General features: G+C 46.0%; 1 protein-coding gene and 1 non-coding gene across 3 annotated transcripts in view; both read left to right on the top strand.

Moving 5' to 3' along the window:
* Positions 1-27,500, top strand: part of ZNF423 (zinc finger protein 423) — a 475,743-nt gene that overhangs the window by 156,142 nt on the left and 292,101 nt on the right. The window lies entirely within an intron of this gene.
* On the top strand, positions 22,428-22,494 carry TRNAM-CAU (transfer RNA methionine (anticodon CAU)). The gene has a single exon. It is a non-coding gene; the product is annotated as a tRNA-Met (tRNA).

Genomic DNA, 27,500 nt, shown 5'->3' with positions numbered 1-27,500 from the left:
AATGGCCCCTCCAGTCCAACACTCTGTGTAACATAAGAACATAAGAGAAGCCATGTTGGAGCAGGCCAATGGCCCATCCAGTCCAACACTCTGTGTAACATAAGAACATAAGAGAAGCCATGTTGGATCAGGCCAATGGCCCCTCCAGTCCAACACTCTGTGTCACATAAGAACATAAGAGAAGCCATGCTGGAGCAGGCCAATGGCCCATCCAGTCCAACACTCTGTGTAACATAAGAACATAAGAGAAGCCATGTTGGATCAAGCCAATGGCCCCTCCAGTCCAACACTCTGTGTCACATAAGAACATAAGAGAAGCAATGTTGGAGCAGGCCAATGGCCCCTCCAGTCCAACACTCTGTGTCACATAAGAACATAAGAGAAGCCATGTTGGAGCAGGCCAATGGCCCCTCCAGTCCAACACTCTGTGTAACACAAGAACATAAGAGAAGCCATGTTGGATCAGGCAATGGTCCATCCAGTCCAACGCTCTGTGTCACACAGTGGCCTAAAAAACAGGCACCATCAGGAGGTCTGTCAGTGGGGCCAGGACACTAGAAGCCCTCCCGCTGTGATCCCCCCCCCAAAGTAATAGCACGAAGGACTAATGGGGAGGGGGGCTGCATCAGGAAGGGAATCAGTGGAAAATAAACTTCCCCTTCTGTTAGCGGGAAATTTAGTCTGGATCCAGCCCAATCTGTTAAACTGAGAACAGCCCGCAGTGATTTGAACTTTTGTCTCCCCAATCCGAGTCCAGAGTTTGACCCGCTTTTCCACCGCAGTTCTAACCACTGTGTTTCCATACGTTTTCTTGAGAGCCGTTCCCTTGCATCTATGACTCCCATGTCAGTTAGGCACTGTGCAAAATAATACTTCCTTTGCTTGTCCGGGACTATTGGGACCTTGTCTTGCACGAGGTGCATTAAAGCAACTCTGTGCTCTTGCGCAGCTCTCAGGATGAAGCTCCCGGAGGAATGTACCTTTTAGTTTATACAGCTGTAGCCGTAATGACCTACTGGTTTCCCCCCTTTATTTTTCTTTGGCTGAGACAGACTGCTGTTTTATTTGACAGGAACCAGTTCTTTCTCATTAACCTGACTGGTGTTTGTGCTTTTTTTAAAAAGAAAGAAAGGAAGTCTTTTGGAGGGGGGCGGGAAGCAATGAAATAATTTTCTTCTTGTACCGAGGCTGTTCTATCAGGCATTAAATTGACAAAAAATTATAAACCTATTAACACCATCCTCGAATTTTTATAAGACTTCTGCTTCATGGAAGCCTGATTCATGGATCTGTAGTGTGATGGTTAGAATGCTGAAAGACCAAGGGTGGAATTCTAGCCGGAGCTCCTTTGCATATTGGGTCACACCCCACTGATGTAGCCAATCCTCTAAGAGCTTACATCCGGGGTGTGTGGCGTAATATGCAAAGGAGCTTCTGCTAGAATTCCACCCCTGTGAATGAGGATCTGTGACACCCAAGTTAGAATCCCTACTCTACCTTGAAACCTTAAATTGGCAGACTCTAATTTGGAGAACCGGGTTTGATTCCCTGTTCCTCCTCCACATGCATCTGCTGGTGTGACCTTGAGCCAATCAAGGTTCTCTTACAGCTGTTCTTTCAAGAGCTGTTCTCTCAGAGCTCTCTCAGTCCCACCTACCTCACAGGGTGTTTGTTGTGGGGAGGGGAAGGGATGGCGATTCTAAGCCATTCTGTGACTCCTTTGGATACTGAAAAGTAGGGTATAAAAACCAGCTCTTCTTCTCTTCCTTCTAAGTCCATTGAAATCAGTGGGCTTAGAACGGTATAACTCTGTTTACGTTTGCACTGTCACTCTGCATCAGGGGTGGCCAAATTTGCTTAATGTAAGAGTCACATAGAATAAATGTCAGATGTTTGAGAGAAGGAAGGAAGGAAGGAAGGAAGGAAGGAAGGAAGGAAGGAAGGAAGGAAGGAAGGAAGGAAGGAAGAAGGAAGGAAGGAAGGAAGGAGGGAAGGGAGGGAGGGAGGGAGGGAGGGAAGGCAAATGGATGGGGAGGGAGAGAGAGATGGAAAGAAAGCAACTTTAACTTTAGCTGCAGACTTGCTTGGCTTGGAGAAGAGATTTAAAGAGACAAATGCCTTCTCCAAGCCAGCTGACGCGGCAGTGGGGGCTTTGAGAGCCACACAATATGTGCGAAAGAGCCACATGTGTAGCTGCTCTCAAGCCACTGTTTGGCCACCCCTGGTCTACATGGTATGGTGAAGTTATGATTACTGAGCTTCTGTTATGGACAGAAACTTACCTTGGCTGTTGATCCCTCCCTGTAAGCATTGCCTAGCAGGCTTTTTTTTTTTTAATAGCAGGAGCTCCTTTGCATATTAGGCCATACACCCCTGCTGTAGCCAATCCTCCATGAGCTTACAGTAAGCCCTGTAAGAAAAGCTCTTCAAGTTCTTGGGGGATTGGCTACATCAGGGGTGTGTGGCCTAATATGCAAAGGAGTTCCTGCTAGAATTCCACCCCTGGGGCCTTCTACATGCCGAACATGTGCTCTTCCACGGAGCTGTGGCCCTCCCCCAAGTTCTGAAGTGACGTATCAGCAGGTGTGAATGATACCTAATTATGTAGGTATTCAGGAGAATCTAAAGCCTTTTGGGGGGGGGGTAAGTGGGTGTAATCTGTGCAAAGAGCTTGTCACTCTTCGGATCTCCTGATTATAAAGTATTAAGTGAATAATGGGATTTAGTGATAGATAGTCAACGGAATTCCAGGAAAGCCTGTGCTACGCTTGATGATTAATCACTTCGGTCTTGGCGCGCTTAGTGACTCTGAAAACGAAAATACGTTCTGATTATTTTGTTTCCTCTCCATTATTGAAAGGACAGAAGCACCGTCGCCTAATGGACTCCAGGAAAGCCAGCGGGTGTCAAGGGCATACAACATTTCATGCATCCTTGTCGCTAAGTGCTGGGGAAATTTCAGAACTCTGCACACAGGGCAAAGAAGCACTAAGGTTCTTTCTACTCAGATCGGCGTGCATGGGGCTAACACATGTATAAGTTTCTCAGATATGTAAACAGTTTCAGGTCCAGAAAAGTGCATTTTCCTCCCTTCTTCCCTGAAAGTTTGGGATTTTACAAAAAAATCTCCTTTTCTCATTTTCTGGGGGTGCTGGTGGTGGTGGTATTTTTTGTAGAGCCTCGTGACACAGAGTGGTAAAACTGCAGTACTGCAGCCCTAAGCTCTGCTCATGACCTGAGTTCAATCCCGGCAGAAGCTGGGTTCAGGTAGCCGGCTCGAAGTTGACTCTGCCATCCATCCTTCCGAGGTCAATAAAAGGAGTCCCCAGCTTGCTGGGGGGAAAGCATAGATGACTGGGGAAGGCAATGGCAAACCACCCTTTTAAAAAGTCTGCCGTGAAAACGTTGTGAAAGCAACGTCACCCCAGAGTCAGAAATGACTGGTGCTTGCACAGGGGACTACCTTTTTTAAAAAAAAATTGTATCGTGTGTATGTGTGCAGGGTGTTTTTTGTAGAAAAATCCCAGCAGGGACTCCTTTGCATATTAGGCCACACCCCCTGACATCACCATTGTTTTGCACAGGGCTTTTTTGTGGGAAAAGCCCAGCAGGAGCTCCTTTGCATATTTGGCCACACACCCTTATGCCAAGCCAGCCAGAGCTGCATTCCTGTGTGTTCCTGCTCATAAAAAGCCTGGAAGTCATGGTGACTTCTGGCAACCCCTACTGGGGCATGGAGAATGTTCAGAGAAGTGGCTTGATACAGCCTGCCTCTGCCCTCCTGACTGCTGGTATTCGAAGGAGATTTCTCATCCAGGTACTTCCCAGAGTTGGCCCTGCTTAGCTTCCAAGATCTGATGCGATCAGGCTTGTCTGGGCTACTTACGCCAGGGCCCCTTTTCTCATTCTTAGTCGGAAAACAGTGCCAGGTGGTTAGCAATTAGAGAACAAACACTATTGCAGAAGTCCCCAACCTTTCTGAGCCTGTAGGCACCTTTGGAATTCTGACACCACCCCTTTGGAATTCTGACAAAATGGCTGCCTCAAAATGGCTGCCATAGGAGGCACAGCAGCTACACAATGGCTGCCACGGCTTGCCTTCCAGTCACACGATGAAGATCCTTGTGCTGTGGGGGCAGATTGCTGCCGAAACAACATTTTTTAAAACCTCCACAGCCAATCATATCTCCAGTGGCCCTTCAGAAGCCTTGCTGGGCACCTTACAGCCCCTCTTGACTCTGCCCACATGCTAAAAAACACTCAGATTCCAGGAAAGATGTCAGTGGGCACCATGGTGCCGCCCGCAGGCACTGTATGCCTGCGATACTGCATAAAGGAAACAAGCAAGAAACTAGAAAGAGAAATCCAGAACCTGATTCTTGAAAACTTTGGTAGGTACTGGGAATCCTCCTTGTATGAGGCAGTGAGGTGCAAAGTTGGTCAGGCAAAGCTGGGTGGTCTAAAATTGGATCCAGAGATCAGATAGCTGGAGAGTTAACCAGCAGGGCCAGGCCGACATTCAGGATCCATGGATGCAATGCCTGGTTCCGTGGGGGAATGGTTAGGGTCCACAAAAGTGCCAGAAATGCGGGCCAGTTTGATGAGTAAATTCTCAGGGTGGGAAGGGCCAGGAACAATCAGGAGTGTGAAACGAAGATGGTGTGGGCTGGTGTGGAGTACCGTGAAGAAAGTGTGGCCTCTTTAGTGCGATGCCTCCCATCTTTAGCTTCAGGTGTGCCAGGGAGTGACAGTGTGTGTAAAGTGCTATCAGGTCTCAGCCAACTTACTGCAACTCCAACGAGGGGCTTTCAAGACAAGGAAGACGCAGAGGTGGATTGCCATTGGCTTCCTCTGCAAAGCCTTCCTTGGTGGTCTCCCATCCAAGTACTGATACTGCTTAACTTCCAAGATCTGACAAGATTGAGCTATACCAGGGGTGGGCAAACGGTGGCTTGGGAGCCACATGAGGCTCTTCCACACATATTGTGCAGCTCCCGGAGGTCGAGGAGGAACTTGCAGGCTTACTCTCAAGTCAGTGTGCTTAGCATTGGGACCCCAGTCAGCCTGTGAATGCTGACACATAGGTAGGCAACTATTTCCTCAGTGTGTGAAGCAGGGAAAGAGGGGAAAATAGGCAGGCTTGCAAGCTTTTCTCCTCCACCAGAGAGGTCACCCAGAGACCTAGAGTAGGTAAAGAGAGTGCAAGAGCTGAGGGAGCCACTGGAAGGAGGGATGGAATTAAAGAGGGCGGCACAGGGTTCCCCCTTAGTTTCATAGCTCTTGTAGGAACTGTATTTACTAACCTTGGTGTCAAGGCAAAGAGAGATGTATAATGATGCAACCCATGGTCAGTGACTTATATGGTACATATATACGTTTCCTTCTCCCACTGGTGCCAAAGACAATTCCCTAACCTTTTCCTATGCTGGTCTTATGGGAACTGTTATTCCCAGCCTTTTTTTTTAATGTCTCCTTCTAGCATGGTCATGTTGTTAAGTGCATACATATGTATTTTATCTTTCTCTGCAAAGAAAGTATTAAGAGTTTAATAAAGATGTGTGTGTAATATTTGTTTATGTCTTGTGGCTCTCAAACATCTGACATTTATTCTCTGTGGCTCTTCCCTGGGCTATACTGTGCTGCCTCCTCTCCCTGAAAGACCAGCAGTATTAATAGGAAACTGAAATTATTTTTAATACATGAGATCTAGGATTTCTCCCCCAGCAGCTAGCAGAATTCTCACAGTCCTTACAAGTTGTTCTGATGAAAGGCCCAGTATGAAGTTATTTCAGAGGGTAGCCATGTTGGTCTCTAGCAGAACAGCTAGATTTGAGTTCAGTAGCTCCTTAGAGACCAATAAAATGTGGGAGGGTATAAGTTTTCTAGAAAATTTGTCCCCCGCCCCCAGTCTTACAGACCAACAAGCTATCTAGGGTTGCCAGCCCCCAGGTGAGGCCTGGAGATCTTCCGCTTTTATAGCTGACCTCCAGCTGGCAGAGATCAGCTCCCCTGGAGAAAATGGCTGCTTTGGAGGGTGGACTCTGTGGCATTGTACCATGCTGAGGCCCCTCCCCTCCCCAAACCCCACCCTCCCCTGGATCCACCCACAAAGTCTCCAGGTATTTTCCAACACAGACCTGGCAACCCTAACATCTTGTTGGTCTCTAATGTGCTATTGGACTTGAGTCTAATATGGAGGTAGTATCTTTATATCTCCAGGAAAGATTTCATTGGTTCCCTCCACACATCTGACCTCTGGTGCAGTTCCTCTACTGGCCTCTTTGATGATGGCGCTGTGTGACAAAGAAGACTGCAACCAGCACTTTTTCCTGCTGGGAGACATTTCTGTAACCGCAGAGAGCAAGTCTCTGAAGCTTAAGACCAAGAGGTCTGAGTTCCAGTCCACATGATGCCTAACACTTCCTTTGCCCTTCTGCTTTGCAAATATATAGTTGCTTAAACAAGAAAGTAGCCTGCCAGGTATTGCCATGGCTTGTGGAGAGCCAGTTTGATGTAGTGCTTAAGTGCGTTGACTTTTAGCTTAGTGAACTGGGTTTGATTCCCCACTCTTCCACTTGCAGCTGCTGGAATGGCCTTGGGTCAGCCATAGCTCTCGCAGAGATGTCCTTGAAAGGGCAGCTTCTGGGAGAGCTCTCTCAGCCCCACCTACCTCACAGGGTGTCTGTTGTAGGGGAGGAAGATAAAGGAGATTGCAAGGTGCCTGAGACTCTGAAATCTGGAGTGGAGGGTGGGATATAAATCCAATATCGTAGTCGTAGTCGTCGTCGTCGTCTTCTTCTTCTTCTTCTTCTTCTTCTTCTTCTTCTTCTTCTTCTTCTTCTTCTTCTTCTTCTTCTTCTTCTTCTTCTTCTTCTTCTTCTTCTTCTTCTTCTTCTTCTTCTTCTTCTTCTTCTTCTTCTTCTTCTTCTTCTTCTTCTTTCCCTGGGTTTTCAAAGAACTAAACACACGAGAGAAGCTTCAGTTTCCTTTCCACGAGCCCTGTAATTTTTAAACTGCTTTGAGGAACAAAAGAAGAAAGGAAGGGGGGGGGGAACAAACCCTATGAAGCAGCCTGTGCCTGTCTTTCTCTGTGTTCTTGGCTAGCAAAAGCAAGGAAGCATGGAAATTTTCGTAGCGCACATTTGAATACTCTTGCTGGAGCCTCATTAAACTTGGCTTGTTTGCAAACACAGCTGGCGTGTGTCTCTCACTGCATTTCAGGCTTGGGGAAGCCAGAATGCCGCCTCCCTCCGGTGCCAGCTGGCTTGGGGGAAGTCTGCCAGCTCAGCTCGGTCTTCTTCACATAGCCAGTTCCGGGGTGGCTAAATCGCATTTCTTCAGAGGTCCCTGAAGTCTGAATAACCCGGGGCATGTCCAGATGGTCTGGAATTTTCTCCTCCCCCTCCAGACCGGGAATGCTGCCTCTGTGCTAGATAGTTACAGATGTGTGTGGGGTATCTTGGCACTCGCCAGTCCTGACCAGTCCCTGTCCCCGATCTGAGGCTGGGCAGGGACACTGACGCAGGCTTGCGTGTTCGGTATGGCAGATTTCAGCCTGGGCCGTGCAGAATGAGATTCTGGGGCTGTACCTGGGCCGCATCCTTTCTGGCTGCACGTAGAGGCTCGTTCGAATGCTCAGGGAAAGGTAGGCGGCATACCGGATAGCAGGGCTTTTTTTCGGATCAGAAACTCCTTTGCATATTAGGACACTCCCCCTGGTGTAGCCAACCCTCTAAGAGCTTACAGTCGGCCCCGTACAAAGAGCCCTGTAAGCTCTTGGAGGATTGGCTACATAAGAGGGGTGTGGCCTAATATGTAAAGGAGTTCCTGCTACAAAAAAAGCTGTGCCAGATAGGAATCTTGGCTGTGACTTTCTCTGGTTTGGGAGGGTAGTCATGTTCATTTGCAGTAGAGGATCTGGGCTGTACTCCAGGAGCACGTTAGAAACCAACGAGATTTTGTGTGGAGATAAGCTTTTGAGAGTCAAAGAAAGCTCCCTTCGTCTGATAAAGGTGGCTTTGACTTGGGAACCTTTATACCCTCCACATCTTTTTGATCTCTTGCAGGGCTTATTTGTAGAAAAAGCTCAGCAAAAACTCATTTGCATATTAAGCCACACCCTTGGCATCACCATGGTTTCACACACTATCTCATTTGCATATTAGGCCACACCTCCTGATGCCACCATGGTTTCACACAGGACTTTTTTGTAGAAAAAGCCCAGCAGGAACTCATTTGCATATTAGGACACAACCCTGGCATCACCATGATTAAGGCTGATGTACGTTCACTTTGTAGTTGAAACCTGGGACCGGAAACCTGAGTAAATGTGGGGTTTGTGTCATATGTCCATGCATTCAATCACACAGTTACTCCTACATTTTTTAAAAAGCTAAACTGTTCACAGGCTATACATACAATTTGTATACAGTGTGCTTTTGATGTTCTTTGTGTGTGCACTGAGTAATTCTCATGTTCAACACATGTGCAGCTGAACATGAGATTTGGAAAGGCCCCCACCCCACCCCCTTGATTATCCTTTGGTTGCATTCCTAAATTGGCTTGTTGTAAATGCAAAGAGATGTTGTTCCCTTTTGCATAGTGTAAGCAGATTTGGGGGAGCTGTTTGTTCTGATTAAGGATATCTCCACTGAACGTTGAAATCTGTAAGACCGTATTTTATGTGTGTTTCATTGTGAGTCGCATTGTAGGGTAATAACAGATAACCAAACAAATCAAACACAATTCGCTAACAGCCTCTTCCCCATTTCTTCCTTTTCATTTGGAGACATTTTTATTCTTCTTTCTTCTTTTTTTAATAGACTGTCTCATGAATGTTCATCCATTTATCTTCCTTTTCTTGTTTGTCTTGTTTGCTTGAAAGGCAAACTTATTTTTAAGAAATGAAAAATTGCCCTGGAGATTGTTTTGGGAATGATCAGGGGGAGAAGTAGTCGCCTTGGTGATGTCATGGAAGGCAAGCAGATTAGCTGCCTTGATGATGTCATTGAGGGCGAGCCAATCAGCTGCCTTGGTGATTATATATATATATATATATATATATATATATATATATATATATATATATATATATATATATACACATACATACACACACACATACACATACATACAAAATCACACACACACACACACACATATATACTGTGACTAATAGCCACTGATGGACCTCTTAAAGCTGGCTATGCTTGTAGCCGCCACCACCTCCTGTGGCAGTGAATTCCACAAGTTAATCACCCTTTGGGTGAAGAAGTACTTCCTTTTATCCGTTTTAACCTGACTGCTCAGCAATTTCATTGAATGCCCCCGAGTTCTTGTATTGTGAGAAAGGGAGAAAAGTACTTCTTTCTCTACTTTCTCCATCCCATGCATAATCTTGTACCCCGCAGTTGACGTTTCTCCAAGCTAAAGAGCCCCAAGCGTTTTAACTTTTCTTCATAGGGAAAGTGTTCCAAACCTTTATTCATTCTAGTTGCCCTTTTCTGCACTTTTTCCAATGCTATAATATCCTTTTTGAGGTGTGGTGACCAGAATTGTACACAGTATTCCAAATGAGACCGCACCATCGATTTATACAGGGGCATTATGATACTGGGTGATTTCTTTTCAATTCCCTTCCGAATAATTCCCAGCATGGCATTGGCCTTTTTTATTGCAACCACACACTGTCTTGACATTTTCAGTGAGTTATCTACCACGACCCCAAGATCTCTCTCTTGGTCAGTCTCTGCCAGTTCACACTTTGATTTAAACTTTTGAGAGTTTAAAAAAAAAAAAACCTTGACTCTGGAAACGAATTAATAGGTTTGGATTCAATGCAGCCGAGAGACTTTCAGAGTACCGTTGCTGTTCCAACCATGTCACATCTGCCTCTGCATAACACTTCTCTCCTTCCCTTCAAAAGATTTACACCAGTTTCTCTTTCTAAATTCAGCTTCATCCCATCTAGGGTCTTCTTTTAACCTCTCTCAGCTACCCACGATGCTTCTCAACATCTCACTCCTCTCCTGCATTTACAATGTGAGCATGCCATAATATTTCTTTAAAAAGCATTGCTTCGGTGAATATGGTTCTCACTCCCAGATCTTAGAATGCGCCCCCCCCTTCCTTTTCCTTTTTAGTTCCAAGTGCCTCGCTTCTGATGACTAAAACAGCTGTCTGGATTTCTATTCCAGTTCTGTGTCAGACCTTTTCCCATCCAGGCATCGTTTCATGATTCCTACACAAGCAGCTTCTTGGCAGATTTCTCTCTTGCGTCTCTTTCTTGGCTTAAGTTCACAACTCGCTCTTATCTTTCTCGAGACGTTGGATGTGATCTTTTTCTTAAAACCATAGTAAAAACATAAAAAAAGCCCTTTAACAATGTTGTAATGCAATGGTCAAGCCTTTTACCCAATCCCCATTTGATGACGAGATGTGATTGCTCAGTCTGCTCCAGTGTATCAGAAACATCTGATTAACTACGCTTTGGTTCCAGGGTTAAAATTGGAGGCAGGCTTTGCTATTACAGCCCAAAAGGCTTTTTTTGGGGTGGGTAGATTTATCTTTCCCCCAAATATGTCTGCATGATTCACTGATCTGAATGCAACTCTTGATAGATTGGAAGGAGGGAAAAATCCGTCCGGAGACTCATGCAGAGACATAGCGGCAACCTCTGCTGTAGGTATATGCTTTGGGCTCATGGGAGCCTTTTAATTTGTTTCTTAAGGCACATTTTGGGATTTAGTGCTTTCTTTGTGTTACATGCCGTCAAGTCTGATTCAAGGCGACCCTTTGAACTTCCAAAGCGTCCAATCATTAACGGTCAGGTCTTACAAACTGAGGGCTGTGCGGGTCTTTATTGAGTCAATACTGCTGCTTACAGATGGGCAGTTTGCGGAGACCCAGAGATGCCTCAGAAATTGACCAGAAAAACCTGTCCAAACGAGAACATCTGCCACCTGCCCCCCATCCCATACTCAACCCGTCCTCTGGCATCCCCAGAGCGGCTCAGTAAGCTACCCCTTCCAAAGTGGTAGCAAATTTTCTGAGCCGCACGCCAGTTGCTTCACTAGCATCTAGACGTGGAAGCGCACAAGCAGGTGTGAACCTGCCAAGCTACCCCAAGCTGTTTACAGCCTTGTTTGTTAAAATATATATTAATTTCAAGCGCATAGGTAGTGTGAAAGAAACCCAAACTAAGCTACAGGCAACAGCCGTCCGATCGTGCCAAGTTGCCCCATGGGCGGGATAGGAACAGTCTGTGGGGTAGTGTGCGGACAGTTTAGGATGCTTTTTTCTGAGCCGGCCTGATTTGTGATGGCTCCAATGGGCCCCAAAGTGCCCGTCTATAAGCAGCTTACATTTCCTCTTGGGTCTTCCTGCTTTCCTTCTGCCTCCAACTTTTCCTACCGTTATTGTCTTTTCCAGTGAGTGTTGTCTGCTCATGTATTTAAATTCACAGTAGCTTGTCTGTCTGTCTCTTTCTCTCTCCCTGTCTCTCCCTGTGTCTCTCTCTCTGTTTGTCTCTCTCTCTTTCTCTCTCTCTCTCTGTCTTTCTCTCTCTCTCTCTCTGTTTCTCCCTGTGTCTCTCTCTGTCTCTCTCTCTGTGTTTGTCTGCCTCTGTCTCTCTGTTTCTCCCTGTGTCTCTCTCTGTCTTTCTCTCTCTGTCTCTCTCTCTCTGTTTGTCTGCCTCTGTCTCTCTCTCTGTCTCTCCCTGTCTCTCTCTCTCTGTTTGTCTGTCTCTCTCTCTCTCTCTGTCTGTCTCTCTGTCTCTGTGTCTCTGTCTTTCTCAAAAGTTGAGGTTCCCTGGAAAGGGAGTTAATTTCACTAAGATTTTCAGAGTGCCTTTTCCTGGTCTTGATGGTTACCTTCTATCAGGTCTTGGGGAAAGAGAACCAGTGTAGTCAGGGAGGAGTTGCTGACCCTTACTTACTTCCCTGGGGACAGTTTCTCCTCGCCCCAGGCGAGCTGCTAATTGCACCCTTGTCGTAACTGTCACAATGCAGAGAACAGAGATGCATAATTTTCCATCCAGGAGAGACTAGCAGGACTGAAATGGTGCCCTCCAAGTAAGTCTGGAGTAAATGGACAAAGAAACAAAGCAGAATTTCGTATTTTGTTCTGTGTGCTGACTCGAACAAAGAACCTCATATTTTCAGCCCAGGGAAAGCTGACATAGAAAAGATTTTCTGCTTGTAGAACATTTGATAGCCATCCATTTTAAAGGAAACTAACATGTAAATATATCTGTTTGCTTAACACAAAGGGAAAGAGTATCTGGAATGGAGGGAAAGAGTATCTGGAATGGAGGGAAAGAGTTGTAGAATCTTAACTTCTCTGAACTTTTCTCATATGGAGAACAACTTCATGCTGCTTAAACTCAATTTATGTCTTTATGTATTTAAGGAGTCAGCATGCTAACTCTCAGTGAGGTGTCTGAGGCAGGCAAGCATTGAGATGTCTAGAAACAGTAATGTAGGATAAAACTGAATTGATAACATCATGTGGGTGATGACACTTTGGAGAAGATTAAAGCCAGGGCTGCATCCACGTAACGTTAGACACTGGGTGTGTTCAGGGCTTTTTTTGTAGCAGGAACTCCTTTGCATATTAGGCTACACCTCCCGTGGCGCAGAGTCTTAAAGCTGCAGTACTGCAGTCCTAAGCTCTGCTCATGACCTGAGTTCGATCCCTGGCGGAAGTTAAGTTTTCAGGTAGCCAGCTCGAGGTTGACTCGTCCTTCCGAGGTCAGTCAAATGAGTACCCAGCTTGCTGGGGGGAAAGAGTAGATGACTGGGGAAGGCAATGGCAAACCACCCCGTAAAAAGTCTGCTGTGAAAACGTGAAAGCAACGTCACCCGAGTCGGAAACGACTGGTGCTTGTTCAGGGGACCTTTCCTTCCCCCTGTTGTAGCCAATCCTCCAAGAGCTTACAGGGCTCTTCGTACAGGGCCTACTGTAAGCTCCAGGAAGATTGGTTACATCAGGAGGGTGTGGCCTAATATGCAAAGGGTACATCGGGAGGGTGTGGCCTAATATGCAAAGGAGTTCCTGCTACAAAAAAAGCCCTGGGTGTGTTCACACACACTAAATAACGCACTTTGCAACTGGATTTTTACTGTGAAAGAATAGTAAAATCCACTTACAATCGCCATGTGAAAGCACCCGCTGTGTTGTCATTGCTCTATAGCAGTAATCCAGAATTGGTTTTTCCTGTGCAGGGAGCCAGTCCCGTTTCATAGGGTTGCAAAGAGAGCCAGTTTGGTGTAGTGGTTAAGTCTGCGGACTCTTATCTGGGAGAACCGGGTTTGATTCCCCACTCCTTCACTTGTACCTGCTAGCATGGCCTTGGGTCAGCCATAGCTCTCTTATCTGGGAGAACCGGGTTTGATTCCCCACTCCTTCACTTGTACCTGCTAGCATGGCCTTGGGTCAGCCATAGCTCTCTTATCTGGGAGAACCGGGTTTGATTCCCCACTCCTTCACTTGTACCTGCTGGCATGGCCTTGGGTCAGCCATAGCTCTCTTATCTGGGAGAACCGGGTTTGATTCCCCACTCCTTCACCTATAGCTACTGGAATGGCCTTGGGTCAGCCATAGCTCTGGTAGGAGTTGTCCTTGAAAGGGCAGCTGGTGTGAGAGCCCTCTCAGCCCCACCCACCTCACAGGGTGTCTGTTGTGGGGAGAGAAGTTATAGGAGATTGTAAGCCACTCTGAGTCTCTGATTCAGAGAGACGGGCGGGGTATAAATCTGCAGTCGTCGTCTTCTTCTTTCATAAGGATTGTGCACTATCTAGCCCATGTGGGTGTGGCCCCATAGTGCAAAGGAAGAGCCTTGGAAACAGAAGGCTAAGAGGTGAAAAAGCTGCTATTTGCCGCTTGTTCTTTTGGTGACTGTCTTCAAAGCTAGAAGGAAAATATCACTTTTGCAGTGGTTTTTTGTTGTTTTCCTAGTCGGTGGGCAGTCCTACCTCTGCTGTAGGGAACAGCCGTGCCATGCCGCAGATGTTGAATTTCCACTTGGTCTTGTTGTTTTTTCCTAACGCAGAACAATCAGGGCCATTTCTTAAGACTGCATGGATTTTACTGGCCCATCGGAACACCTGCCTTCGATCCTGAAAAGGCTGCAACTTTTGTCCTGTATGCAGGGATGGAATTCTAGCAGGAGCTCCTTTGCATATTAGGCCACACACTCCCAATGTAGCCAATCCTCCAAGAGCTTACAAGGCTCTTTTTTGTAAGCTTTTGGAGGATTGGCTACATCAGGAGGATTGGCCTAATATGCAAAGGAGCTCCTACTGGAATTCCACCTTTGCCCGTTTCTATTTGCTCAGCTCCCTGCCCCCCCCCAGCTCTTAAAGAAAGTATTAATCAGGTAAATGCTGCTAATTTTTTTCTTTTCTTTTTTTTAAAAAGGACATTCCTAGATTGGATTTCATATACAGATGACTTCTGGCTTCTCTCTCTTTCTCTGTTTGCCATTGCTGCCATTTGAATCCAGCACGGCTTGCGGGATTGGCCGGCGACCATGAGCATGTCGTTTCCTGCAATAATTCCAAGAGATTATTAAATGCAGAGCAAGCACGCTTGCGAGGCACACAGATTTGTTATCTTTTACTTTGCAGATTCCATGTGCGTTCTGCCAGCGAGTGGTTTGCAGGAACGTTGCACTTAACAAGTTTGCTATCGGTCTGGTTAATGCTATTCGTGCCTCTGCTTTCCCCCCCCTTTCCCAGAACTGCAACAGAAATTGGCTTTGGGAGCCTGCTGCATGCTAAATCTGTCGCTGGAAATGTCGTTCTGGAAGTTGCCTTGCTAGGGAGAATGGCACGCATGAGTTAAAAAGGAAAGCAGAGAGGTCAAGTTGCTTTGTGATTAGCCTCTTTCCCCATTTGCATTTATTTATACTACATGCGGCTTCCCGTCTGTTGGCTTGTGTGGCTTCCAAAACCCATTGATGAGAAGATGAATTGAAGCACTTGTATATACAAGAGAAGGAATGTGCTGGTTCGCTGTTGTTGTTTCTTAAATTAGTACGGCTCTTGAACCTCTTCAGACCTGATGTATGGAGGCAAGCTTGAGGGCAGCGGTGATTTGTGTGGCTCCCTAAGCCATGGCTGAAGGATCAGAAGCGGTCAGTGGGGCTGAGCCTTCCTTTTCCAGGCCTATTGCTCTGATGCTATTCCTGCACGGGGGTGCTGAACTCATGATGGCCAGTTCTGACATAAATGTGACCTTGCCGGGCCGGGCCATGTGTGTCATAAAATGTAGTAGATGTAGTGTGTCATAAAATGTAGCAGGTAGCAGAGATATAAATTTTATAAAGGACACAGACAAACACAATTAAAGATTTTGTATCTCTCCCGTGTGATCGAGGGAACTGGGCAAAGACAGCTCTGGCTCCTTCCTTCCTTCCCCAGGGGACCAGGAGCGGGAAGGAAGAGAAGCTTGGCTCAGAAGCTCTGCTGTGCATTGAGAGAGCCTGGCAAAGAAAGCTCTCCCCTTCCTCCCCAAGAGAGGAGCCTCAGCCAATGGAGAAAATAGAGGCTTTCCTCTGTGGCTCCTGTGTGATTGAGCAAGCCTGGCAAGGCAAGCTGTGACACAGAAGGAAGTAAGAGAGAGGGAGAATAAAGCAGACTTGCTCGTGGGCCTGATAGGAACCCTCTGAGGGCCTGCTCCAGCCCTTGGGCCGCATGTTTGACACCCCTGGTTTAGAGGAACATCATATGGATGTTAATTATGCTTGATGCTAATGAGGGCTAGCTATTAAGAAGCCAGTGCTGGAAAGCTGGTATGGTGAAGACCAAATCTTGGGAAAGCTCAACAGGGTTTAATGGCAGTGCCAACCCAACCCTGGTTAAGGTTAGCAGGGATGATCTGCATGGGAGAAGGGCTGCATAGCATTTTGCAACTCGTTTCCAGTAACCATGACTGAGGGTTTCGAAGTGTTACCGCTGCACTTGCTATGAGGATTGAGAGCCAGTGTGGTACAGTGATTAGAGTATTGTACTAGTAGAATCTGGAACAATCTGGAAGTTCCAGTCCCCATTCTGCCGTGCGTGCGTGTGTGTAAAGTGCCATCAAGTCGCAGCTGACTTTAGGTGACCCCATACACAGGCCTTGAATTCAGCAGGAGCTCCCAGGAGCACAGCTCCTGAACCTTTCTGAGGGTTCCCCCTCCTCCTCTCCACCTACCTTGTCCATTGAATAGTAGGTGCAGCTGCATAACAATCCCTGGATTAGGAGAGCAGGCAGCCAGCCAGCCACCGGGGGCTTTGTCATGCCCCCAGCAGCCCTCATTGACCCCTGGAGAAGCTCCACTTATGTGATTTTGGGCTGTGGGTGGTTTGCGGGCCTTTTGACTGTGGAGGAGGGGGCCAGCAGAGCCCCAGGTGAGTAAGGCCTGCTTCAGCTGGCTGGATCTCTAGCCAGCCCAAGCAAGCCTCTCTCTCTCGGGGCTCTCTTTTCTTGCATCAGGTTGCTTTTGGTTGGTGGGTGGTGGCATATGCTAATGAGCTCCACCACCTATTTTTCTACCAAGCGACCCCTGCCCATAGGGTTTTCAAAGCAAGAGACTAACAGAGGAGGTTTGCCATTGCCTGCCTCTCCATAGCGACCCTGGGATTCCTTGGTGGTCTCCCAATCAGATACTAACCAGGGCTGACCCTACTTAGCAGTTGAGATCTGATATGATCAGGGCAGCCTGGGCAATCCAGGTTAGGATGCTTTTATGGTTTCAAATATTGCAATGCTATTGTTCATGCCTTAGGGACCCTATTTGTGTGGAAAGGCGGCATTTGTATATTTTAATTCAGTAAAATGGACAATCAGCCTTAAGACTCTCCAGAAAAAAAGAGAAATGGAAGGGGCTTTAGCATATACATCCTTTGCATACAGAGAGATCCCATCTTTGATCTCGGGTATATGATGATGTTGATGATGACGATATTGGATTTATATCCCACCCTCCCCTCCGAATCTCAGAGTCTCAGAGCGGCTCACAATCTCCATTATCTTCCTCCCCCACAACAGACATCCTGTGAGGTGGGTGGGGCTGAGAGAGTTCTTCCACCAGCTGCTGTTTGAAGGACAACTCCTGAGATAGCTATGGCTGACCCAAGGCCATTGCAGCACTTGCAAGTGGAGGAGTGGGGAAATCAAACCTGGTTCTCCCAGATAAGAGTCTGCACACTTAACCACTACACCAAACTGGCTCTCATCTTATCTATTTTTTTGATTGTTTAATTGCATTTCTAGCCTGTCCTTCCCTGCCCAGCAGGACTTCAGGGCAGGTTACAAGAGCAAATATACATAATAAGATAAAACAGTTAAAACCACAGTACTATATTAAAAACCTATGCAGCAGCATTGAAGACAGTAAGTGGCCCCAGAGAACATTCAGCTTGTATGCCCATAGATGGAACCAGAATCTTGGGCAGCAGATCTGGGTTAGATCTTTGACTGAGAATCTAGAGCAGGAGTGTCAAACATGTAGACCCAGGGCTGAATCAAACCCCCAGAGGGCTCCTATCAGGCCCCTGAGCAACTGGCTGCTTCCGTCTCCCTCTCTCTTGCTTCCTTCTGCATCACAGCTTGCCTTGCCAGGCTTGCTTAATCGCACAGGAGCTACAGAGCAAAACCTCCATTGACTGAGGAGGAAGGGGGGGGGAGGGAGAGCTTTCTTTGCCAGGCTCTCTCAGTCGCACAGCAGAGCTACTGAACCAAGGCTTGCTTCCATTTGGCTGAGGCTCCCCCCCCCCTCGGTCCCCTGGGGAAGGAAGGAAAGAGCCGAAGCTTCCTTTGCCCAGTTCTCTGGATCGCACAGGAGAGATACAAAGAAAGTACCTTTAAGACCAACAAGTGCTAATGTTTTAGGCATGTTTGATTTTAATTTTTTTATATCTTTAATTGCGTTTGTTATCCTTTATATACTTTATATCTCCGCTACCTGGCATTCAATGTTCCCTCTAAGCTGCAGAGTCTTGTGAGCAAAAATTCTACTTTGTGAGCTACTGGGATTAAAGTTGTGAGCTGCTGGCATTAAAAGTTGTGAGCTACTGCATACATTATTGTGCTCTGGGGCCATTTTCCCCTGAGCTAAGATAAAAATGTGTGAGCTGGAGACTAAAAATCTGTGAGCTAGCTCATGCTAACTCAGCTTAGAGGGAACACTGCTGGCATTACATTTTATGACCCTCATGGCCTGGCCTGACAAGGTCACATTTATGTCGGATCCAGCCCTCATAACAAATGAGTTAGACGGCCCTGATCCAGGGACGGCTGGGGTTGACAGCCGCGGGCTAGAGAAACTGTTGGTGTGATTTGGTGTGGAATAGCTTCTTGCATCAAGGTCTTTCCCTCCTACCTACTTAGCCACCACATTGTTTCCATAGGGACTGTATTTTTCAGTAGTGCACCATACTGATGCTGTAAACCCCGATCCTCTGTCGCTGTAGATACTGCATACGTTATTAGATCCTAATTTTGTTAAACCACTCTGGTATTCCAAGGCGTCCTGTGCTGAATTCTTACCTTCCTCCTCTTCCATGTTTCTTTCCCCATCTTTTCTGGAAACAGATTTGCAGATTTCTTCTTCCCCTCCCCCATATGGCTCTCTGAAACTAAAAAACATCCGTCAACACAGCCATTTCAACTTGGGAGACTCTTAGCGAATATGGGTTGGAGTTTCATAAAGTCTTGAACCCGTGCTCATGCCAGCGCTGAATGCAATAGCTGAAGAGTTCCATCTCCAAAGCTCCCCTTTACGTAGCTTCACTTATCCAAAGCGACCCTACTGCTGAAATCATCAGAGGATTTTGCTCTGCGATACTGAAACATCTGTTGCAAATCTGGACATACCTGAGTTGCAGTGAGAATTAGGAACAAAGGGGGACAGAATGCTATTGGGGATCTTGAGGAAACCTGGGATATTTCTTTAAAATGATTGCACCTATTCTGAAAGGTATGAGAACTTGGACAGCAAACAGAAGATATGCCCCTTCTGTAAGTTTATGAGTGAAGGAGAGCTGTCAAAATTCCACCATGTTGCTCTCTGTCTTTTTCTTTTGCTTAGACTGACCTAGAATTTGGCTGTGGGTATTTTTTTTTTTTTTAGACTTTGTCCCTGGAAGGAAGAGGAGCAGGGCTTTATATATATATGTGTGTGTGTGTGTGTGTATGTATATGTATATATGTGTGTGTGTATGTATATATGTATGTATATATATATGTATATGAAGAGCCCGTGGCGCATAGTGATAAAGCTGCAGTACTGCAGTCGGAGCCCACTGCTCACGACCTGAGTTCGATCCCAGCAGAAGCTGGTTCAGATAGCCGGCTCCAGGTTGACTCAGCCTTCCATCCTTCCGAGGTCGGTAAAATGAGTACCCAGCTTGCTGGGGAAAAGTGTAGATGACTGGGGAAGGCAATGGCAAACCACCCCGTAAAAAGTCTGGAATGGCGTGAAAACGTTGTGAAAGCAACGTCACCCCAGAGTTGAAAATGACTGGTGCTTGCACAGGGGGCTACCTTTACCTTTATATGTATATATGCGAATATATGTGTATATATGTGTATGTATGTATGTATCTTTCTTTGGTGGTTTGTATTCTATGACAAAATTTCAATAAAAGTATATCTATATATACATACATATACATATATATAAGTGGCGCAGCACAAGTAAAATGTGTGCTGTCTGTGGCGTTCCCGTCAGAACTTGCGCCGCCGCATTCTTTACCCATTGGAGTTTCTGGGTTAAAGTCAAGGGTAGGCTAGCATAGAGCGAGTTACAGTAAGCTAGCCTTGAGGTGGCTGTCACATGGGTTACAGTGGCTAGGTCCGAACGAGGCAGGAGGGGAGCTAGTAGCCTGGCTTGGTGTAGATGAAAGAATGTCACATTTGGAAAGGGTAAAAATTCAGACTTTTGGGAGATGCGGATTTGGGAGGTGAGAGAGATGACAGATTCATAAAGCTAAGACTCGGCATGGGAGCTCTCTATGGGTGGGATCACACTGGGAATTGGCTGCAGCATTTTCCCAGCTTTGAAAAAGCCAGTTCTCTTTGATGCATGCCATGACAATCACACAGCCCCTGTCCTGCTGCCGGGAGAGGCACAGGCTGCACATGTGAAAGAGGAGCATTCAGGCTGCCCCTGTGCGGGGGGGAAACATGCCCTGCATGTGCTTTAGAGATTTGCTACCAGGAAGTTCCCGATAGCTATTTAATCTGGTACCATCCTGAGATAAGTATGGGCGGGATTCTGGGGGAGGATGTGCACTTGTGACTGTGCACATTAAATCCCATGGGGGGCGTGGATAGGTTGGTCCAAATCTCTCATGTGATCTCACCCTACGAGTGTAGAACTTGGGATCACCCACTTAAATTGATTGGTAGGAGGAGGCTCGAGAGTAGCACGTGAAAGTTCTATTTTGCACAATACAAGCCAGTTTGGCATAGTGGTTAAGTGTGCGAACCCTTATCTGAGAGAACCGGGTTTGATTCCCTACTCCTCCACTTGCACCTGCTGGAATGGCCTTGGGTCAGCCATAGGTCTCGTAGGAGTTGTCCTTGAAAGGGTGGCTGCTGTAAGAGCTCTCTCAGCCCCACCCACCTCACAGGGTGCCTGTTGTCGCGGGAGGGGGAAGGTAAAGGAGATTGTAACCACTCTGAGATTCAGAGTATAGGGCAGGATATAAATCCAATATCATCATCATCATCATCATCATCATCATCATCATCATCATCATCATCATCATCATCATCATCATCATCATCTTCTTCTTCTTCTTCTTCTTCTGGCTTCTCTACTACAAATTATGGGGATGGCCAGCAGCTTAGACAAGCTTTGCAGGGACAATAGAGACTTGTGTTATGTCTGTTCAGAGGCAGTATCCTTTGAAATACTGATGTGTGGGCTGAACATCAGTACCACGCCTTGGCCACCGTTAAGCAGATAATGTTTGATTTAATGACATCTTGTGGTCTAATCCAGCAGGGCAGTTATTATATAGCAGCCATGCTGATAAAAGACCACGTAATGCTAAGCAGTTTGGGTCAGCTTCTTGGGGTGAGTTGATGGTTGAGCTGATATATAGATCTTGGAATGGAAAGGAGATTCCGCCGATAGCGGCTCTGTGTGCTCTGTCTCTAGGTAGGGCTGTAAAATATGCTGCTGGTCGAATTAAGACCAAAAGATGTTTGCTCCTTGGGAGGACAGCTGTGGCGAACCTGGGCAGTATAATAAAAAGTAGAGACATCACCCTGCCAACAAAAGTACGTATTGTCAACGCGATGGTATTCCCAGTAGTAATGTATGGCTGTGAGAGCTGGACCATAATGAAGGTCGAGCGCAGAAGAATAGATGCTTTTGAGCTGTGGTGCTGGAGAAGACTCTTGAGAGTCCCTTGGACTGCAAGAAGATCCAATCAGTCAGTCCTAAGGGAAATCAACCCTGACTGTTCCCTGGAAGGTCAGATGCTGAAGCGCCAATACTTTGGCTACCAAATGAGAAGGGAACACGCACTGTAGAAGACCCTGATGCTGGGAAAGACAGAAGGCAAAAGAAGAAGGGGATGGCAAAAGATGAGATGGCTGGACAGCGTTACTGATGTAACTAACACGAATTTGAGCAGACTTCGGAGGATGTTGGAAGACAGGAGGGCCTGGCATGGGTTGGTCCATGGGGTCGCAAAGAGTTGGACTCAACTGTGCAACTGAACAACAACAAAAGCTCATGAGGTCTAGCGAGTTCATTGTCTCTTGATAGGTCTTCCTTGTCGGATAGCTGTGTGCCGTTTCTACGGGAATCAGAAAGTGGGTTGTGTGTTTCTCTCTCTGAAAGAAAGAGTAGGCCAAATGCAATTTGTCTGTAGGGTGCTGAGCAGCTTGGATTTTCAAAACAACTTTTGTGCCTCTTCGGTTTGCTGTCTTCTGGATGGAAGCTCTGGACCGTTGACCTGTGACCACCCCTGGCCTCGAGAAGAGACATTCGGACAGCTCCCTTTCATGCTCTTCAGGCAGGAACTGCTGGACTGGCTTCTTTTCAATGTCTTTATGGATCCCTCTCCCCATCTCTTTCGATTCATATTGTTCAGGAGGAGTTTTTCCTAATTTTATCACTGTGCTTGGGACAGATTGTTCCTCTTCTGCAGAGGGCTGTGTTTCAAGGCTTCAGCTGGTCTTCTCTGCTGAACGGTTTGGTTGCCATTTAATAGTGGAAGACGTTCGTTCCACCCGTGGCTGTTTGTTCCAGCTCTTGGAAGCTAGCGCATGGAACTGTAGTAGTAAATGTAGTCCCCTGTGCAAACACCAAGTTATTACTGACTCATGGGGTTACGTTGTATCACATGTGATACAACGGGGAGGGAGGGTGGCTCAGGGGAGGGACAGTGGCTCAGAGAAGGGACAGTGGCTCGGGGAGGGACGGTGGCTCAGTGGTAGAGCATCTGCTTCATAAGTAGAAGGTCCCAGGTTCAATCCCTGGCATCTCCAACTAAAAAGGGTCCAGGCAAATAAGGTGTGAAAAACCTCAGCTTGAGACCCTGGAGAGCTGCTGCCGGTCTGAGTAGACAATACTGACTTTGATGGACTGAGTATAAGGCAGCTTCATATGTTCATGTTCAATGTTTTCTTGGCAGACTCTTATGGAGTGGTTTGCTATTGCCTTCCCCAGTCATCAACACTTTCTCCCCAGCAAGCTGGGTGCTCATTTTACTGACCTTGGAAGGATGGAAGACTGAGTCAACCTGGAGCCGGCTACCTGAACCCAGCTTCCGTAGTAGTAGTAGTAGTAGTAGTGGTAGTAGTTTATTACGGTCTTTGGACCAGCATACAGTTCAAAGAAGCACAAAATACAATAGTAATTCAATGGTAAAAAAATTAAGAACTTTTAAGATGCAGTTCCCGTAATTTAAGAATTAATGCACAAAATTTAGCAACTTCAAATGTGATCTTAGAATTATTATTATTAGATAAAAACGAGTGAAGCCTAGCTTTATTTGTGCTTATGTGGCCAGGAATTGTATCAATTAACGGGGTGATAATTCCATAATGAACCTCCCTGTAGAGCGGACAGTTGAAGAACATGTGCTCTACAGACTCAACCTCCCTTAGGGGACAAGTCAAGAGCATAACCTTTTTGGGTAGGAGATTTTATTGTACCTGCACTCAATAACTGCAGAAGGGAAAGCAGAACACCTAGCTAGTGTAAGCACCCTTCTAATGCTGTTTACTTCTAACATGGAACTCTTCAGCACACACTTCACCTAAAGAAGGTTCCATGTCCAGTCTCCAGCTTCTCAAGTTGAAGTTTCTCCAGACATAGATGTCAAGAAAGATATGGAGAGCTGCTGTTAGTCAGAGAAGACAGTACTGAGCTAGGTAAGCCGATGATCTGGACTCTGTGTAGGGTAGCTTCATTTGTTCTTATTCATATGAGCTCTGGCCAACCTTCTGGTAGAAACCTTGTTATGTGAAGCAGCAAGGAGTGGATACATTTCGGTAGAGGTCTGCAGATTCTCCCGCTTGTCTTGCCCTTTCAGTTTGGTTGGGCGAAGGGAGAGGTGAGATGAAGCAAAACTGGACACAGCGAGTTGGCCCATGGCAAAAGGGATTCACAAGGCAGACTTTGTAGTTCCACAGTCCATAGAGCCGGGCCTGTAGAACTTGCTTTCCTATCATGTCCTCTTCTGGTAGTGCAGAGGCTGAATGCCTGTTTAACTCCCGTAAAGTCCCCAAATCAGGATTGGCTATTGCTTTCAGAAGTACCACTCCCGCAAAAGCTCCATTTGTTTCAATAAAGGCGCACCCACTGGTTGCAGCTTTATAGAGGTTCACTTTTTCACCAGATGGTTAGATTTGCTCTGAATTCCTGATGTGTGGGCCCAGCCAAGTGGTTCGGTTGGATTCATGAGTTCTCAGCACATTTGAAAGCCGGGCTGTCTAGGTGGATCAACAGGAAACTGGAATCTTGAGTTTGATTCTTCTTCTTTTTCAAATGTCTCATCCAAAGATTTACAGTCCTTCTTTTGTATTCAGGAGACACTGCATAATGTCTTCGCTTCCTGAAATCCATGCATTAGAGGAGATTCCTTCCTGATATATCTTTTATTGATAGTGTGTTTTGCTTGGTTTTTTCCCCTTTTGCTGTTGTCACAGACAGTATTCTGAATACATTTCCTTCCTTTTCTCTGAAATTCCATAGCATCATAATGCGCAGATAATATATAGAAGAAGACATTTTTAAGTAGAAAATGGGCATTGAAAAGATCTGTTTTCACATTTCTCAGTATTTTCAGTAACAATTGCTACAAGCTGAGAGACCCTGAGGAATTGTGGAAAGGGACAACTATGGAAAAATTCTACCACACCCTCCAAAATCTTTTTGAGTATTCTGTGGCCTCTTGAGGGAATAAACAGGCTAACTTCCCTCCCCTGTAACTGTTCTCCATTTTCTTTAGCATCAGTCCATTTTAGGGCATTCCCTCCTGTTTTCTGTTTGGTTAATTTAAAAAGTCACCCCCCCCCCCCCCCAATACCTGGAGAGTCCCCCAAGTACATAGAAACATCTAACATACTCGTGGGTAGTCTGGTTATATCGCATTCATGATTGCAGAAATGTTACTTTTAGGTATAGTAGTTTTTTTAAAATGCACAAATGTACCAAGGTTAGATTCAGAGAACCACTTCCAATTGGGTGCAACCAGATGCTGAAGCCATGGTGTAAGAAGATATTGGATTTATATCCCGCCCTCCACTCCGAAGAGTCTCAGAGCGGCTCACAATCTCCTTTACCTTCCTCCCCCACAACAGACACCCTGTGAGGTGGGTGGGGCTGGAGAGGGCTCTCACAGCAGCTGCCCTTTCAAGGACAACCTCTGTCAAAGCTACGACTGACCCAAGGCCATGCCAGCAGGTGCAAGTGGAGGAGTGGGGAATCAAGCCCGGTTCTCCCAGATAAGAGTCCGCACACTTAACCACTACACCAAACTGGCTCTCTACACCAAACTGGCTCTCTGTAAGACTGGCAAACATATTCATCAAAATTGAGGGCAGAAGGAAAAGCCATTTCCCTAAACCAGAATGTGCAAGAAAGCTTTTCCTGCTTTCTGAATTTGGATGAAGAGGAAAGGAGTTACTGAAACCACAGGTCCCTGTGCATGCCCTCCACATTTGTGGTTGGGTAAAAACATTATTGGCTAGTTCCACCAGTTGTACAAAATGATGGCTTCATGATTTGCTTGTATGCGGTGACCATCAAAAAGTATAGTTGAAGGGCAGAAGTACACATATGGAATTCAGCATCTAAATCCAGCTGTTGTCCCTATGTCTGAAGACAGTGAAGTTTGGCTTAGCATTCATGGAATTCACTGCCACAAGGTGTGGTGGTGATAGTTAGAAAAAAGGAATGGAGAAACCCATGGAGGGATAGCCAGATAGATGTTGGAAATGTAAAAAACATGAAGGTTCTTTCTACCATATGTGGTGGACTTGTGAAACAGCGAAAAAGTACTGGCAGATGATTCAACAAGAGGTTTCTAAGATCTTGGGATACGAATTTAACGAAGTTGCAGAGACTTTTCTGTTGGGATTACAAATGGAAAAATTTCCAAAAGAAGATAGAACTTTAATTTGGTACTTGCTCTCAGCTGCTAGGACATTGTATGTGCAGTTGTGGAAGCAAGAAAAAATACCAGAGAAATGGGATTGGATTGTAAAAGTTATGACATGGAGTGAAATGGACAGGTTAACAAGAACCTTAAGAGACTATGATTTAGAAGTATTTAAGATGGAGTGGAAAAAGTTCAGAAGATACGTAGAAAAAGAGTGGAAAATAAAAGGACATTGGACAATTTTTGATAATGACTAAGTATAAGAGGGAGGAGGATATTAATTTTGGTTCTTATTAATTAAGGGTACCTTTAATATTAAGATTTTTAGTATATAACACTGGCGGGGGTCAAGTAACGGGGGGGGGAGGGGTGGATAGAAAGTAATATATAGGATAGATTTAAAAAAAGGGTAATTATTAATGAAGTAAGAAATTGAAATTTATTACCATATGTTACTAATAAAATTGTTTGAATCCAGAAAAAAAGGAATGGAGAAACCCACAGAGGGATAGCTCTGTCGGTGGCCATTGACCAAGATGGCTGAATGGAACCTCTGAATAACCACTGTGTGGTGTAGTGGCCATAGGTCAAGGTGAGGTGGTAGCTCCAGACCTGGATCCTCAAAACAAGGCGAGGTGGCAACTTGTTCACTTATTAATGTAACACTCTTTCTGATTGGGGCAGCGGCAGCTTGTTGGCATCCCTTCCCTGCAGTGACTCTTATCTACCAATGGAGGGGGTCCTGTCTTGGCTGCCTCAGAGCTGTTGCACATAGGCCTCCCTAGTAGACTGATTCAACAACATAGGTGTTTAGGGTCCATTTTGGACCCTAAACCCACATCAGTTTACCAAGAGCTAGCCTAGGCTTCAGGAAGAGCTGTCGTCCAAAAAGGCAAGGCTTATTGTCGCCCATTATGGACAGTATCCAGTGTTTTGTAGAAGTACCTGGCTACGTTTAATATATTTTGCACCTGCATCAATGAAGAGGAGAGGAGAGGCATTAAGACAGACAATGAAATTTGGTGGGCAGCAACTCAAAAGAGGGTCTTTTGGGTAGTGGCACCAAAACTGGAATTTTCTCTCCAGGGGATTTGTCTATCCCTTCTGTTGCTATCTTCCTCCAGGGTGTAAAGACTTTTTGTTTGTTTCATTTGAAGAAGAAGAAGACTGCAGATTTATACCCTGCCCTTCTCTCTGAATCCGAGTCTCAGAGTGGCTTACAATCTCCTATATCTTCTCCCCCCACAACAGCCACCCTGTGAGGTGGGTGGGGCTGAGAGGGCTCTCACAGCAGCTGCCCTTTCAAGGACAACTCCTGTGATAGCTGTGGCTACCTCAAGGCCATTTGGCATTCCCTCAGTGATCCTTTCCCTCAGTGTTTTTCATTGCGGTTACAGATTTTTTTAAAATGTATTTTAGCTCTGTTTTTAATGGTTCCCCCCTTTTTTGTTTTTTTTAAATGCGATTTTATTGTTTCTATTTTAATTTGTTAGATGCTTTGGCGGCTCTTGCGAGGGCAGAAAAGTGAACTATACACTTTGTAAAACAAAATAAGTAAGTAAATAAATATATTGCGGCACTCTGTCCTGGGCCTCCAGTTTTCAGCTGCAGCGTTGATATCCCCGAATATCTGTTGATGAAGCAGCGGTACCATTGGGGGACGGTGTTTACTTTCATTGAGGACTTCTCTGGAATATCTAGTTGGCTGTTGTAGGAAGCAAGACGAAGCACTGGATGAACCTTTGGCCTGACCCAGCAGGGCTATTCGCTTGCATTCTCTAAGCCAGAGTCCATTATTTGACTTGCTGGATATCTTGGGCCCTGTTTTGGAGAGTTACTTTGTTTTAACTAAGCCTCAGGGGTTGAAGAGTTCAAGCAAAAACGGGG

This window comes from Heteronotia binoei, chromosome 14 (genome assembly GCF_032191835.1).
Source record: "Heteronotia binoei isolate CCM8104 ecotype False Entrance Well chromosome 14, APGP_CSIRO_Hbin_v1, whole genome shotgun sequence".
Lineage (NCBI taxonomy): Eukaryota > Metazoa > Chordata > Lepidosauria > Squamata > Gekkonidae > Heteronotia > Heteronotia binoei.
This window is presented reverse-complemented; position numbering and strand designations above follow the sequence as displayed.